The sequence below is a fragment of the Protopterus annectens genome, chromosome 14.part0, assembly GCF_019279795.1.
Source record: "Protopterus annectens isolate FY-2018-M chromosome 14.part0, PAN1.0, whole genome shotgun sequence".
NCBI classification, from domain to species: domain Eukaryota; kingdom Metazoa; phylum Chordata; order Ceratodontiformes; family Protopteridae; genus Protopterus; species Protopterus annectens.
Window position 1 is genome coordinate 755,655,231 of NC_056748.1, and position 17,179 is coordinate 755,672,409.

At 39.0% G+C, this 17,179-nt stretch overlaps 1 protein-coding gene across 2 annotated transcripts in view; it reads left to right on the forward strand.

Moving 5' to 3' along the window:
* Positions 1 to 17,179, forward strand: part of KAZALD1 (Kazal type serine peptidase inhibitor domain 1) — a 524,245-nt gene that overhangs the window by 93,280 nt on the left and 413,786 nt on the right. The window contains exon 1 of one of the 2 annotated variants that reach the window (XM_044056494.1): positions 10,141 to 10,207. The exons of the other annotated variant lie outside the window; for it this stretch is intronic. The gene's annotated coding sequence lies outside the window, so the exon portion shown is untranslated. Of the gene's footprint in view, positions 1 to 10,140; positions 10,208 to 17,179 lie in introns of those variants that run through there. 2 annotated transcript variants of the gene reach the window in all.

Consider the following 17,179-nt stretch of genomic DNA (forward strand, 5'->3'; position numbering starts at 1 on the left):
ATCACGAAGTGGAAGCAATGCAGATATGTTACACAAGGTAAATACTGTATAGACAGTAAATACTTTATTTTCATAGCTGTTACTTATTTTAGTCTAGAAGTGAATACCGAAAACCTTCTATAAAATACAGAGATAAAAGCATTGTTGTTATCTGAGTACAAAATACCGTGAAACATGGAGTGTTTGCAAAGCTATAACGCAAGGCAATGAGGAAAATTCACTTTTGAAAAAATAAATAAATGCTGATATCCAATCATTTAAGCTTAGAGTGCTGCAAAAAGGTAATTATTAGCCTGAAGGTATACCTGATGAACAAGAGGAGATTTTAGAGTGCTGAAGTGTGCTTTCAGTAAAATGTGTACTCTGTTTTAAACAGAGCAGGGCTGTATTTCATATCTCATTTCATTATTTTGTGACTAATTGCATTTTGGGTTTTGTCCATCTTATCTGTCTTCATTCCATGCCAGATATTTGACCAGCTATGCCCAGTTCATATGAAGACCACCACTGGTCTCACACCATTATTCCTTCAAACCTCTGTTTGGGTCATTGGATTCCCCTGCAAAGTCAGGATTGTTAGAAAATTTCTTCAGTTCTTCTGCTCTGACTTCCACTTGATATCCGACTTTGATGCAAGAATATTGTTTTTCTGCATAGTGCCTAGCACTCATTGACTGTTCACTATTTATTTTTTTGAGATCTTCATAGAAGTCATTACTAAAGTGTTTACTTTGGTCATAGTAAGCTACTGATTGTTTTTTTTGTACTTCAAAGGGCAGTTGATTTTTATGGCATTTTTTGGCTTCCTGTGCATGACCTTTAGCTGCTCTTGGGACTTCTCCTCAGTCACTGGTTACTCCCAGACTGCCTCTTACCCTTGTTGAGAGTCAGAGGGAATATCAAGGTTTCATGAGGCAACCTCGTACTGCTATAGCAACCCAGAGAAAGTTGAGCAATAGACTATACTGGAATATTGTCAAACCCTCTGCCTGATACTCAGACACCACCCTGCCTCCCCCACCCACTGTTTGCATGCATCACCTCAGAATTTAATGATCATTCTTCCAGCCTGTGCCATCAAACACCCAAGCTGCTATTTGATCTCAGGTTAGCTAGGCCATAGGCATGGCTTTATCCCTCTATGCCACCAGTGTAAACACAAATAGCAAGTGTATTTCTCATTTTTCTCTTAAATTGTGTATTTTTTCTTAACTGTGGAGTCCAGGAAGTCTAGTGATTTAGAAGAGAAAAGAGATAAGATCTCAAATATAGTATCAAATAATTATCAAAGGAGGTTACAGAACATGTGAAGAAATAAAAGCCCACCTCTTCCAGTTCAAATTTTGAGTCAGGCACTGCAATACATATAAATTCCAAAAGCAGTGAAATTAAGTCATTGCCAAAGTCCTCACTGATCTAAATGCTGCCAAAAGACAAGACTTTTGCAAAAGGAAATATTGCCAGCCCAGCTCACTGGAATTTAGTAAATAATTATATGTCATTTGTGAATATTAATATGATTTATATAGACGTGTGACAGAAGGTGACACTTCCAGTGCATCTATCTGGAATTTTGTAAATAACTATATGTCAGTTGTGAATGTCAACAAGATTCATATGCTTGTGTTACAAATATATTAGAACTGTATGTTATGTGTATATCAAACTGCTGGCACAGTGTGAAAAGTGTTTGTACAGTACTGAGCTTAGAAGTGTGACCACAGTGTACTCTGCTGGATTAGAACTGAAATATGTATAAACCATTGTAGCTGTGTAAATGTATATATGTTTAATAGTGGAAACTGGAGCATAAAAGGTGAACTTGCAAAACTTCAGCAAAATAGTTGAAATTAAATTCTTTTATAACCACTTAATAAAATAAATGGTTTCAATGTTGCAAGGAGACAGGATGTCTAAAACTAGGGTGCCTTCTGCATTGTTTGGTAAGTGTTTTATTGATATTCTTCGTGTTTCACTGTTGCAGTCATTACAATTGGGCTATCCTGCTGGCAGGCTACCCTCAGTCGGTTATCCTGCTGGCAGGCTACCCTCAGTCGGCCTGAATTCCAAAGTCTAGGTCCGGCTTTGGTTGCTGTCACCTCTTCCCTGACGTCAGTGCGCCAGGGGTATAAAAGATGCAGCCGACACCATTTTCTTCAGTCTTTCTTGCCGCGTGGTGCCCGAAGCAAAAGCAGTTCGCAAGTGCCGGTCAGCCGACTCCTGAGATTTTCGTGTTTGAATTTCAGATCCGAAGTCTTCACTAAAAAGCTAAGTACCCCGTTGGGGAAACTTTTTTCTTGCTCCAGACCGATGTCAGAAAAAGTTAATTGTATTTCTTGTGGGAAGCAAATACCTCATAAGGACTTTCATTCTTACTGTATTCCTTACCTAGGCCCTGACCACGACGTTGCTAGTTGTCGGTTTTGTGCTAGATTTAACCAGTGCACTATTAAGCGTCGGTACGATTTTGCATTTCACTATTTTGGCAGAAGATTTATTTATACAATGTCGTCGGATAGCCATTCGACAACCGGAATGCACAAGAAACGCAAGGAAAAGGACAGGCATCCGAGGTCCAAAACCGACGACGAGGCTTCTTCTAAGCCAGTCGCCGGTTTTCAGTGAGGTGCCTTCGCAGCCTCTGACGACTGCTACTTTAGACTCGCAGGCCACTACCAACACCCACGTGGAGTCGATCAGGCCACTGAAAGCTCAAGGTATTGGACCTCTGGAAACTATTCCCTCAGATGGGTCCAGAGCCGCTGAGCAGGCATTGGCTTCTGAGGGTGTTTTCAGACCTACTTAATTATATGTTAAAATGACTTCAGCTTCAAAGGCAAAGACTAAAGCACCTTTAAAGACAAAGAAACAAGTACAACAGCCACATGGACAGACCTCCATGCCTAAAAAACAGATGCTCAAAATGGCCGAAGACCTAATTACTCTGATCAGGGGTTCCCATCCCCCTCCTGATAAGAGGCCTAGGCAAGAGACAGAATATGAATCTTCAGATCAGGTTTTCATTTCATCTGATTCCTCTTCTGATCAGGAATACTCTCTTCCTCCCTATGAGGATTCTGATGCTGAAGAATCAATCCCTTCAGCCTCTCCTCCTGAGGATTATTCTTTTGGGGAAACTTTACATACCATGAGGGAGCATTTCCACTGGGAGAGCCAAGATTATTCAGAATGTAAGAAAAGGCTCAGAGACTTCCTTTTACTACCACAACACAGGCCCCTAGCTATTCCACCTGTGTTATACATTGTAGATGATGTATTTTCAGAGTCCAGACTGACCCCTGACTCCTTACCTTTAGCTCCCGTTAAGATGGACAGGTACTATAGGGTTCCTGACTCTCATAAATTCCTTTTCAAAACCCTGCTGCTGACCCAGAAACTATTTCTCAGGGTCCCAAAGGGGTCAAGGCTTCCACTGCAAAAAAACCTACTCCCTCTGACAGAGATTCTAGGGCACTGGTCAGATGGGGAAAAAAGATTTACACTTCTGCTACCCTGGCTGTAAGGGCTTTAAATTGTCAGTTTCATATGCTCAAATATCAGCAGTACATTATGTCACTGCTTAAACAGAAAATGTTGATAAATTCTGATTGTGCAGAAAACAAAGAAATGCAGGAATTATTGCATGCAGCTGAACAAGTTGGAAAGCATACTTTGCAATGTGGTTTTGATTCTCTGGAGGCCTCCTGCAGGGCCGCAGTTACGGGTTCTGTCATTAGGAGGCATGCTTGGTTAAAGGAACAAAATCTACCTGATCACGTTAAAGCAAAATTATTAGATGCTTCATTACAGCATGATACTTTGTTTGATGTTAAAGCAGAAGAGGTGTTAAAGAAAATGGAGGACAAAGCTAAATCTATGCAAACAGTCAAGGATTTCTTACAGGTACAGCCACCAAGATTCAGCAGACACTGGCCTACAAATAATTGGTCCTTTCCAGTGTCAGACAGGCCACAAAGGGGCAGATACAGATGCCCTAGAGGCAGATCCCAGCCCCAAGGTTCGTTCAGGTCTAAACAATGGGGTGCTTCTACCCCCAAAACTGGAGAAGACAAATCACAGCCATACAGGAAACAGTCCCAATGACTTCCCCCTGCCTGCACCAAGCACTTATCTTCTGGCAGCACCTTTATGGGGAAAACTAGCACTTTTTTCTCAAAATTGACACATAATAACCCAGGACAAATGGGTTTTAAACATAGTGTCACAAGGCTACAAGTTTCACTTCCATACCCCGCCAAGGGCAAATGGTTGGCCAGACCTGACAAAACATCAATGGGCAGAGGCACAAAGACAAGTCTCATCCCTCATGGACATGAGGGCCATTCAACAAGTACCAGAGCAAGAGCAGGGACAAGGATTTTATTCAAGACTGTTCTTGGTACCCAGAAAGGACAAAGCCTGGAGACCAATACTGGACCTATCTATTCTAAACACATATCTGGATATTCCAAAATTCAAAATGTTGACTCTACAGTAGCTTCTGCCCATGTTGGGCAAGAAGGTTTGGCTTGTGACTTTAGATCTAAAAGAGGCATACTGGCATGTCCCAATCAGACAAACATGCAGACGATACCTCAGATTCAAAGCTGGCTCAATGCACTACCAATTCTCTGCACTGCCCTTTGGCTTATCTACTGCGTCCAGGGTCTTCACAAAGTGCCTGGCACCAGTAATTGCATTCTGCAGACAAAGAGGAATACAAATATATCCTTACCTGGACGACTGCCTCATTCAAGCAGAGAACAAAGACATTCTGCTACAGCATCTGGCATTTGAAAAGAGATTACTACCATGCCTAGGGTACACTGTCAACGAACAGAAATCAAAACTAGTACCCTCTCAAGAGATAATATTCCTGGGTGCAAGCTTAAATACAACTGCCCAGATGGCTTATCTCATGCCATACAAACAAAGGCAACTGACTACCTATTTCAAACTGTTGGCAACAAAGGCCCAGTTATCTGCATGAAAAATTCTGCAGGCTTTGGGCTTCATGGCATCCTGCGTTCTACTAATTCCATATGCAAGACTGCATATGAGGAAACTTCAATGGTACCTAAAAAGTGTTTGGACTCAACATTGCCACAGCCTGGAAACAATAGTTACTCTCATTCCCTGCCTGCAACAGGAGTTTCGAGGGTGGGAGAGGACCTGTCACCAGAACAAGGGACAGCCATTCACTCTACCCCCAGCCACACAGACATTAACAACGGATGCGTCGGATTATGCCTGGGGAGCCCACATGGCAGGAAGATGTATTCAAGGCACATGGTCCGCAAACCAAATGCATCTACATATCAATCAAAAAGAGATGCTAGCTGTTCAAAATGCCCTGACAGCCTTCAAGGACCTACTTCATCCGGGACAACTACTGATAAAGACAGACAATACCACGGTCATGTGGTACATAAACAAGCATGGAGGCACTCATTCTTACCCCCTTTGCAGACTAGCCATGACTTTGTGGGACACAGCATTGACTTACCAGGTACATCTGCAGGCACAATTCCTGCCAGGAAAGATAAATACTTTGGCAGACAAACTAAGCAGAAACCTCATGGATCCCCACGAGTGGAAATTGGATCCACAAGTCTTCAGCATGGTAACAAGGAAATGGGGGTGCCCGGACATAGATCTATTTGCCTCACCTCACAACTGCCAGCTAAAGAGATTCTGCACAAGAACTTATCACAGACAAGCATGGAAAGTGGATGCCCTATCCTTCAACTGGAAAAACTTAACAGTATATGCCTTTCCTCCACTGCCTCTCCTCCCCAAGGTACTCCTAAAGGTCAGACAGGAGAAGCCAAAAATGATACTGATTGCCCCGGACTGGCCACGCCACTACTGGTATCCAATCCTAAGGAACTTGTCTCAATGCCCAGCCTGGACCTTACCTCAAGTGCCTCATCTACTGTTCCAGCAGAACAATCAGATCCTGCACAGCCAACTCAAGACTTTAAATCTGGCAGCATGGTGGATAATGTAGTCAAACAAAACACGCCTCTCACTAAAGCAGTGATGGATGACATTTTGAAAGCCAGGAGGCCTAGTACTAGAAAATCCTATGCTGGAAAATGGAAGAGATTCTGTGCTTGGAACCAGGCACAAGGAATTGACACAGTGGTACCAAATATTCCTCAGATTTTGCAATACTTGACTGAGATGCTGGACAAAGGCCTATCCTTCTCATCTATAAAAATTCATGCCTCTGCCATTTCGGCTCATTACAATACAGAGCCACCAATTTTTCTCACCCTTTATTAAGGCAGTACCTCAGAGGGGACAAAAATTTAAGGCCTCCAAGGAGATCACCAATACCTGCATGGGACCTCAACTATGTCTTGGAAAAACTCACCCTACCTCCTTTTGAGCCAGCCGCTACAGCTGATATAAAGTTTTTATCTTGGAAAACAGCTCTGCTCCTAGCAATAACTTCTGCAAGATGAGTCTCAGAGCTAGAGGTACTCATGGCTGTAGAACCTTTTATCATTTTTTATCCAGACAGGGCTTCTCTGAGGACAAACCCGGCATTTATGCCTAAGGTAGTGTCCAGTGTGGCCCTTAACCAAACTATTTATCTGCCTACTTTTTATTCAAACCCACAGAATAAGGGGAAGAGAATTCTGCATTCTTTGGATATACACAGACAGCTACGCTTCTATTTGAACAGAACCAAAACTTTCAGAAAGACAGAACAATTACTAGTGGCATATGCTGCAGCATCACAAGGAAAGGCTATCTCAAAGCAGACTATTTCAAAGTGGATAGGCTACTGCATTCGTTTCTGCTATTCACAACATGGCAAACCAGTACCTAAGGGCAGTAGGCCACATTCAACCAGAGCAGCAGCCACTTCAGCAGCCTTCCTCAGGGGAGTGCCAACCAAAGACATTTTAGATGCTGCTACCTGGAGTTCAGTGCACACCTTCACAAAGCACTATAACTTAACACTCTACTCTAAATCCAGGGCAGGCTTTGCCACTGCAGTTCTGCAGGGCCTAATAGCTGCCCCTAATGCTATTTAGCTCCAGCCTCCCAACCTTAGCTTTGGGATTCAACCCAATTGTAATGACTGCAACAGTGAAACACGAAGAACATAGTACAGTTGTGTACACTTACCATAAATGTAGATGTTCGAGTGTATTCACTGTTGCAGTCCGGGTTACCCACCCGCCATCCCCCATTTCTTTGCTGGAACTTATCTGTACTTCTCTATTCTATACAACCTATGTGGTATATTTGCTTGTAGATGAAGGCAAAATATATACTTTGGTGCATGCATGTTTTATTGACATATTTTTAGCCTACCCTTTTGGGGGCACCTGACATCTGGGGCAAGAAAAACTGAAGAAAATGGCGTTGGCTGCATCTTTTATACCCCTGGCACACTGACGTCAGGGAAGAGGCAACAGCAACCAATGCCGGACCTAGACTTTGGAATTCAGGCCGACTGCGGGTAGCCTGCCAGCAGGATAACTGACTGACGGTAGCCTGCCAGCAGGATAACCCAATTGTAATGACTACAACAGTGAATACACTGGAACATCTACATTTATGGTAAGTGTACACAACTGTACTTTTTATGTCTTCCAACAGTTGCAAACATCTGAAGGCTAGATATTTTCACAGGGCGATGCTAAATGCTAGCAGTTTCTAGTAATGGTTGTTGAGCATGAGAACTGAAGTCAGGTAACAAAAAGTGATGTCATGTTGGAAGTATCCCAGCAGTAATATTTGATATTAATTTAAGAACTCTCTGAGAGAGTGACTATGCATTTTGTATTTTGTCTTTTGACCTGGCAGCATCTGCTGGAAACATCCACTCACCACGTTTGTCTTGCTTTGCTGTAAGTAAGTTAATAAGGGTACAGTAAATTCTTTTAGATATTGTCAGGAATATAGTAAAGATTAGATGTTTAGATGTTTTCTGTATTTATTTGACACTGTCCTGCAATGTTGTTTTAAATATTTCCTGCGATTTTAAACTCTGAAGTTATGGTGATGATTTACTGAGTATTTCCTTGTTCTTTTATTATTTATTAAATGCATTTAAATCTATATTTGTGGCTGATATTTGTGAGACATATTTAAGTTCTGAGAGTACATGCATATTTATTTAGTATCACTGTGCAGGTCACTCCTAATACCCTTGTTCTTGGTCAAACTACCATTTGGATTAATAGTAACATTACACAGTAGGATTGGGCACCCTTTGTTAAGGGCCTTAAAGTAGCTGATAAGGGATTCTGGTGGCAGTGATAACTACTGTATCGTCTGGGCAGAGGGAGGCATAGGTAGTAAACCTATGTCAGCCTTTCCGAGGTGTGTGTGTGTGTGTGTGTGTGTGTGTGTGTGTGTGTGTGTGTGTGTGTGTGTGTGTGTGTGTGTAAAACAAATCTCCAAGAGTGTGTGTGTTAGCTGCTTGAGTAGGGACACGAAGCACCAGTTGGACAGAGAGAGTGTTGGAGGACTTGGCTTGGAACCCTGGCTAAGGACTCAGCTCTATAGCTGTGCCAATGGGATGTCTTACTGGGGATCTGTAGAAAAGAGGGAGAAACCAGCCCCAGACTTACTGGTCTCTTTGTGCTCTTAAGGGAAATTGCACTTTACTGTGTGTGTACTTGTCATCCTCGCAGTGTGTACATTCCCCACTGTTGCCAGTGGTGAGGATTGAGGCTCCGTGATTACTGGGCCAGTGTTGGGGTGTCACAAAGATCTTAAAAGCATCTTAGTTAGCACCTACGTTTGTGCCCCCACTGATCATGTTAATCAATGCATTTGGAGGTAAAACTGCTTTGCACTTCTTGAGTGTTTTCACAAGCAAGGCTCCAGTAATGCCATTTATTTCATCCGCTATCCTAATGTTGCCTTGCTGTTACTATAACCTATTTGCTAGGGAGTCGAACAGTTGGCCTGAAGAAGTCACATGAAATAACAATACATTAAGTGGATTATCTATTTCTTATTTATTTATCCTTTTGTTGTTCGGATTAGTCACACCAACTAATGAACTCTTTTCCTGGGACACCCAAAACTGTATTTATAATACTAGGGAATATTTGGCTAGGGCATCGGGGAACTTCCTCTAATTTTTCGATAGCTGCTACGGGACCTTTTGCATCTACCAGACCTACCACCAGCTTAAGTAGATGGGACCTCAGTTTAAGGTCCCATCAAAATGAGACCTTACTAAAGTCTCATCTGAGTAATGAAATAAAATGACCATCTGTGGATAGGACACTAAGATGTAAATCTTCACTAGATGCCATAAAAGTTGGAAGTCAAGAGGAATATAAAATGAAAGCCTTCATCTGATTTCTAAAGTGAGGAGAAGAATATCTTCATGAAGCAGATTAATTCTGCTTTCTCCCAGGATTCTGTTAAGCAAACTTCAATTCCCAGTTTTAAAGTCTCCTCTGGAAGATTTTCTTATGGAAACTTTAAATCTGAAAGGAACATTTTTAACCTGTCATGTTAATAATCCATCATCTTAAGAAACATTATGAGGAGCAATGGTAAGAGAGATGATAAGTGCATGGTCCTACCGAATTAGTCTTTGAAAGATATTCTGAAGATAAAGAGTAAATGTTCTTATTTACAGTATGCTTCACCTTAGAAGACTAACAGACTGCATTAATCTTCCTTAGGAAGACAACATTTGTGCAATGCATACAGCATACAGGACTTCTATAATGCCCAATTGACAATATTGTCTTTATCACCTTGTAGACGGAATACAAAAGCTTCTCTTCTAGCTTCATTCACATGCATAATTTTGTAATGCCTTCTCCTTATCCTTAGAAATTCTAAGAATAGGGTTGCCATAGCAGCTGCAGAACTAAATGCAACATTCATGCTTTAAGCTGCATATTCTCATTCACCCATATCTGAAGATTGCATTTTATATAATACAGTTAAATAAGAGGGGGTGGTGTCCCCAAGTCACCTCACTTTAGAACTAGCTAGGCAGAACTGAGGAGTGCCTCTTTCAAACTGTATTCATGGAAAGTGTAGTTTATGTACATGGTTGAAATGTTGCTTAATGTGAGCTTCATAATGCAGTAATACAACAGAGTTGTGGGCTAAGCAGAACTCATTCATGGCAATAGCAATTTACCAACAAGGGAAAAACTCAACCGAAAACATTCTTGAGGAGGGGGAATTTCTGAACTCCCATAGAAAGGTTGGAATTATTATTATTATTATTACTATTATTGTACATTCAGTTATTTAAAAATATGCTTTTTTATATTTGCTAAATAATTGTGTTGCATAATGATCCTCATTTTAGCTGATGGATGTTTGTCCTCTGTACATAGTCAGCATGTACACATTTCCATACATGATCACTCACAGGGAAGTTAAGTGTCTGTAGTTCATGCCACTGATACTGTGCCATTGACTTGTTGCAACTGCTTTTTTTGAAATTTGTGAACAATAGATCATTGCTTACTGTAAAATCAAAGGATTTATTTTATTTTTTTAGATATAATTTCACACACTTGGGACCATCTTACTAGCAGTAATCTGAAAGTGTGTAAGTTCATTGCTGAATGGATATTTTAGAAGTGATAAACCACTAAAAGAGTCCAGTCAAAAAATAACTCTGTCTGAAGTCTGTTTTTAGAAGTGATGCATATTTTTTGTTAACTGTTTTTTAGGGGTTAGATGTAAAGTAACACACATTCCTGGAAAGTAAGAGTCACGGATTAATGGATAAAGATGAAGAGCTGTAACTAAGGCAGCGCAAAGGGGGTGCCGTAGTCACAAACTTGTAGGGGCTGTAATTAGCAGGTACTGATTGGGCACAGGTGCAGTACTGACATTCATTTATGACGCCACAAGAATACTGAGGTTTCATAAAGGAATTCCAGTACAGGATATACTTTTGCAAATGAAGCTTATTAACTTTAACATGATGATTGTTACAGTAAAGAAGTAAGCAGCTTAGGGTTTGGGGAACTGCCTAGAGTGCCAGATGTGTGTATATAGATATATATACACACATCTATAGGTACAGATATAGATATGGATATTTGAAAAATATACATTTTATATGTATATGTGTCTTGTACATATTCCCCCACACAGTATGTATTTATATTTATAACTATCAATGTATATATATATATGTGTGTGTGTGTGTGTGTGTGTGTGTGTGTGTGTGTGTGCGTGTGTGTGCGTGTGTGTTGTCATGTGATAGTTTTAGCTGGAGGTTAAGTGTGGTTTTCTTATAAGTGTGCAGTGGAGTGTGATACATTTATCTGGTTGACTGTACATGTACGTGATGCTCTGCAGATTGACTTATGTGAATCTATATAAATTCTTCCTCACACTGTTTCTGTTATGAATTTTCTTACCATAAGTAATGATGGTTTTCTGTGAAAAATGGCATGCATTGACATTGACTTTGTCTGTTGATAACAGTACGTACAAGATCTGCTTTCCTCTGGAAGGCAGCATTTTCATTTGTTAGCTTCTCACAAGAAACAGTATATAGATGCTTCAATTTTTGTTTTCAAAACAGTACTTCATTCACTCTAAAGAGAGCAGCATTCACAAACACTGTTTTTCCTAGAAACAGTATTCACTGTCCCTTTCATCTGTTTAATCAGGATATTGTGCCTACGCAAACTCTTCTTATATTTCCTGGAAACAATACTCACTGTTTTCTTCTTTATCTGGTGATAAGAACATAAACAAACTCTTTGTTTCCCTTGAATGTAATATTCACAATCTCTTTTTTTAGTGCTTACATACACAAAGTCTGTTTTTTATCTGGCAGCATTAGCTTTCACAAACCAACCATCTCTCTCTCTCTTTCTCTCTCTCTCTTTCTCTCTCTCTGAGACACACACACACACACACACACACACACACACACACACACACACACAGACACACACACACACACACATACACACCACACACACATCATACTTTTTCCAGCTCAGACTCCAAAACCTTTCAGGAGTTCGCTTTAATACAGACTTTTAGACACATCCTAGCAGCAGGCAGAGTGAGGATGTTAGAACACAAATAAGGCACACTTCCTTTATTAATTAAACCATTCTGTATCCCACCCATTCTGCCTTAATTTTAATACATATCATAATAAAGGGTCAACAGGAGGTACACTAGGAGATGGACTGTAAACAGTCTAATACATCAAATTCCATTAGTGAAGCGGTAATGTCTTAGTAATTAATTAATCTATTCTCAGTTACACTGATTCTACACTCACAACACTGCACCACAAAAATAGGGTTACTACAGTACTGATGCCCCTACACAAAAGTGGTCTTACTACTTACCCAGGAAACTATAGACTTATTAGCCTTTCTAATCTGATTTGCAAAGCCATGGAATGCACTATACCTGACCTTTTAAACTATGATATGAAAAACCTTATCAGGCCAGATTCACATCAGATTGGCTTTGTTAAAAAGAAATCATGCCTCCTCAGTTTAGTTGCCTTCTTTGACAAGATCACACAGGTTGCTGATAGCAGTCAAACAGCTTATTTGGATCTGACCAAAGTGTTTGATACTACACCACATACTAACATTGCAAATAGGTAAGTGCTTAAAATTAGATCCGTAAGTGGTGAGGTAGATAGCCAAGTGGCTAAAAAAACACAGTTTGCAGATGTCTACAAACTGGGCATTATAGCAAACTCTCATTCTAGTACTTATTTATTATATCAGGAACTAAGCTTCATAAACAAATGATGCACTGAAAAAGGGCTGAAATTAAATGAGAAAAGTGTAGTATTGCTACAATTGGTAATTAATTTTCTCTCTCAGTTTATGGCATAGATAATACCTGACTCCAGAATGATGACAATTTATTTTTCTTCAACCACTGTGTAGCAACAGTACTCAGAAAATTGATTCTGTTTAGCAGAACTAATATCTAAAGGCATCTTGGTTTCTTACAGTCTCTTGCATGGTGATCTATGTCTTGCATTCCACATCATTAGTGACTCATCTTCCTTGATCTCATCTACCTTTGCAACTCATGTAGCTTTTCTAATAACAGAACTAAGGACTTAGCTATCCACCAGCAAAATTCACTGATGAAAAAATGTTATTATCCCAATGTGTATCACACATCTGGAGCAAACTACCCTTACAAGCTAAATAAAGTTACACCTTAGCATACTCCAGTTTAAACTTGGCTAATTGGATTGTTATCCACAAATTTACTCTGGGACTGACGTGCTTTGCTATACTTCAAAAGAGAGTACACCTTGAAGGTGGGAATTGTCAAGATGTAAATGGTCATGTGTCTCATTTGCCTTCTATGTCTTATGATCCTATGATGCATATAGATCTCTATAGCTGGAGTAACTTGCATTATGCAAATGTGTAACTATAGGCAATGTACATGTTTAAAAATGTTTCTTAGCCTCTGACATATTCCACCCTTCCATTCCATTTTTCTTGGTATTTCCTGTGCATCTGCTAGGTAGTTGACAATTGGATGGGCTCATAATTTATGTAATTATGTCTATTCAAACATCCTAGAGGTCCCATGACCTCAGCTATCTTTGTCCTAATGATGTCTGTGGTTGAAGAGTTTAAGTAGTGAAGACGCAATGCAGGGTGGTTAGTTTGAAATGATGTCTTCGTTTATGTGGATCTTAGCCAGTTGCTTATTTCCCTTTAGACAATTTGTTGATGGATATAAATGTGATAAGTTCATCGCAGACTGTCTTAACCACATTAGTTCAATGGGTATGTGCATGTGACTTCATAGCATTATTAACTTTTTTCTTTCCTTTTTATGTACGTTTTAGAGACAAATGAAAAGCTTACCTCCCTTCCTAACAGGATGATTATTTTAGTTTTCAGTTATACTACTAGACTCACCAAATGCTCCAGTTATTAAATAATCTGGTTATAACTTCCAGAGAGGATTCAGGCCATAATTCATCCATAGCTTCAAATAAGCAGCAACCACTGGACTTAAGTTAGCCCACTGCATTATCTTTCCTGGATTTATCCTTGTTTAGCCTAACTAAATGGGTCTTCAATCTGTTTCTTTCTCTCTCTCACACTCTCTCTTGCCTGGTCTTAAGATATTTAATTTCCCCTCTGTCTCTTATCATAGAAAAATAGGTAGTGTTGCAGTATTTTTCAAATCAGTAGGTGTGCAATTGTTCTGTAGAGTTTTACCTTTGCAATGTTGTCTTTTTCTACTTGAAAAGTGGGTCACATACCAGCGTCCTTCTTGTCCATGTGTATGAGGTACTCGATCTCACCTACTTCTCAGTATCACCTTCCACTGACCACATACAGGACAAAAAGCACAGCATTCCCTTAATTGTCCTTGGTATCATAACTGTTATTATTCCACCACTATGACAGACAGATGCAGTCATGTCTCACACTTAAGATATTAATGTGAACAGCCAACTTTCCCTCTACTGCTGCCCTTTAAATAAGTGCTGGGCAGGGATAATAAGACAATCGCACTTGATGATTATGTTATTGCATCAGACCTTACTTCATAGCTATGCTCCACAAATGAGAATGATATACAGCTTCCAAATAATAAAGCTAATGTTACTGTCTCTGATAGTTTCAGTCTGTGTATACGTGTTATTGTATCTGCATGTCAATGGTTCTGTTCTTGTTTCCACTACAGCCCCCCCACCAACCATTTCTGCTATGGTTTTGTGGTGTTATCTGGTCAGTAGGCATGTCTTTCAAATTCTTCACCCTAGAATTCTGGACAAAGGCAAAAATAATGGGGAGACAAAGGGGAAAAACAGAAAGGGATTTTAAATATTGTTCTAATATACTTAGAATGCTGTTGTTACAATACTAGTTTTTACATTGTCATGCTTTTTAATGAAGTCTGAAACTCAAATGTCTGCCATTGTTTAATGACTGCAATCACCAATGATTTGCCAGAAAACCATGTATCATACAAAAAATAGATAAAAAGTAACAAGCTAAAACCTGGACATTTTGTGAAATTCTTAACTGCTGAGATGTATGTGAACAAGGAATAGCTATCTTGGCTCTACTATGTCTTAATGTAGCTTTTATGGGTCCCCAAGTAGCATTTTAAGTCACAGAAAGATTTTTTAAGCTTAAAGATACATGTGAGATGCTGCTGAATTGCATTAAAAAGTCTGGATAATCATGCATGACCCAAGTTTATACTGTCAGCTATGTTATACAATGTATGCTTAGTCATTTCTTTTTTTTTTCACACGTCTTGGAAGTCTCTGTGTGCTGTGATCTGTGAAGAATAATACACTAAACATCATGGAGTACACAACACTGTATGCAGGATAGCTTTCCCCATCTCACAAATCTAACCAGTTTTATGACTTTCTTGTCTAGAAAATATGCTGTTACTCTGCTATAGCACAGGGTCAGACTCAGTAACTTTCTAGAACTGGACATCTGTCTGCAGGGTATTTTGATACCCTTATAAAATACATATATAGTATTATGTCCTTCTACATTGGCTGAACACAGCAACTTCCATTTTTTTTGTCTTCGAGTGAGTTTATTTTTATATTTGTCAGATTTAGAGTGATGGATCCATAGAAGTGTAGTCTAGTAACAATAAAATAAATCATTTTTATCTCTGGCTTACCTGAGCCATACGGGTATCTTGCACTCTGATTTTCTTTAGTTTGTTCCACAGATTCATAATAAAGATAAAATATCTCCTTGAGAAGCAAAGAATCATCCAGATGATTTGCTGTCTAGTCATGTTCCTTATGTTTAAAAACTTCGCATCTGCTTAATTATTCTTAAGAATAAGTTATAAGAATGTTTTTAAATGTGATTTTTGTTGCTGTAACTTACAATTACAGATTACTTTTTGAAACACGTTAAAGTTGGTCATTCACAATTTTATCCACAGTCTACAGATACAGAAATTTGTGTTATCTTAATGTCAGAATTGATTGAATTCAGTGTATTTTGCTTTTTGAAAATAATCAGCCATTGATTCTCTTAGTTGCCTGTCCTGCTGAGGTTTAAGTGTGGTAACAGTCAAGTAGAGTTTCCTTAAATTAAATACCTTGCTAACTGCCCTCTGACTTTTTTAAAATAAGGATTCCTGTAAAACCATGTCTGGATTTTTTCTTACTGCAGGTAAATAAAATAGTTTTCAAAAACATGCAGTCAATCTTGAAAACTTGATTTCATTCTGTGTAAGAGCATACACAACGACTGTAATTTATTCACATGCAGTCTAGCCACCTATCTTTCTAAAGAAAGTGGCTTTTACAGTATAATTGTATTTTCAAGTTGTCTTTGATGTGCAACATTTTTGGTTTCCTCTCTTTGCTGTAGACCCTATCATTTTCTTACTTTGGAGATTTGCTTCCTAATATTCCTACCTACTTCTGTTTTATTTATGGTGGCATTCTCATCATTTACTTCTTTTTCTGTAATGTTTGATTTTGACTCATTTGGGAACTTTACCTCAGTAACGGTCTTTTGTTTCACTGCTAACAGCTTTTTTTTTCCCTTCCACACCAACATTATTCCATTTCAGTTGATCTTCTCTGTTGACCTATCTACTTGGTCAAAGTCTGATATCCTGATGCCTAGAATCACATTTGATTCCCCATTTTTGTTGTTAAACTAATGCTTTACTGATATCTATGCCCAAATGAGAGGTCATTTCAAGATCTTACCTATTTTCCCTCTCAGATTGGCAATACCATATCTAAGATTTTTATGTAGGTATTTGCTAACTAGATGACTTAGGCTTATAGTCAAGATGTGGGAGGGAAATTTTTAGTAAGTGTGAATAGGTGTACATATAATACATCTATACATTCTCTCTCTCTCTTTCTATCTATCTCTTTATCTGTCTGTCTAATTTTCTGCTGTGTGTTATATATTTCCCTTTATCTTACCCATCCTACTTAGATTTGTATTTGTTGTATTCTTTTTCTGTCTTGTCTTTTTTTTATTTACTCATACATCATTAATTATTCAACTCATTGCTATATGATTTCCTTTTCAATTAATTTTTCAGTCTTGTTTTTTTTAATGGCTGCAAATCATTTCAGAAAATATTGATTTGGTCTTGGCACACAGTGAATATTTGATTTTTGACCCTTCCTGTATTCTGTGTTATTTTTGTATATTTTTGTTAATAGTTTATATGTAAA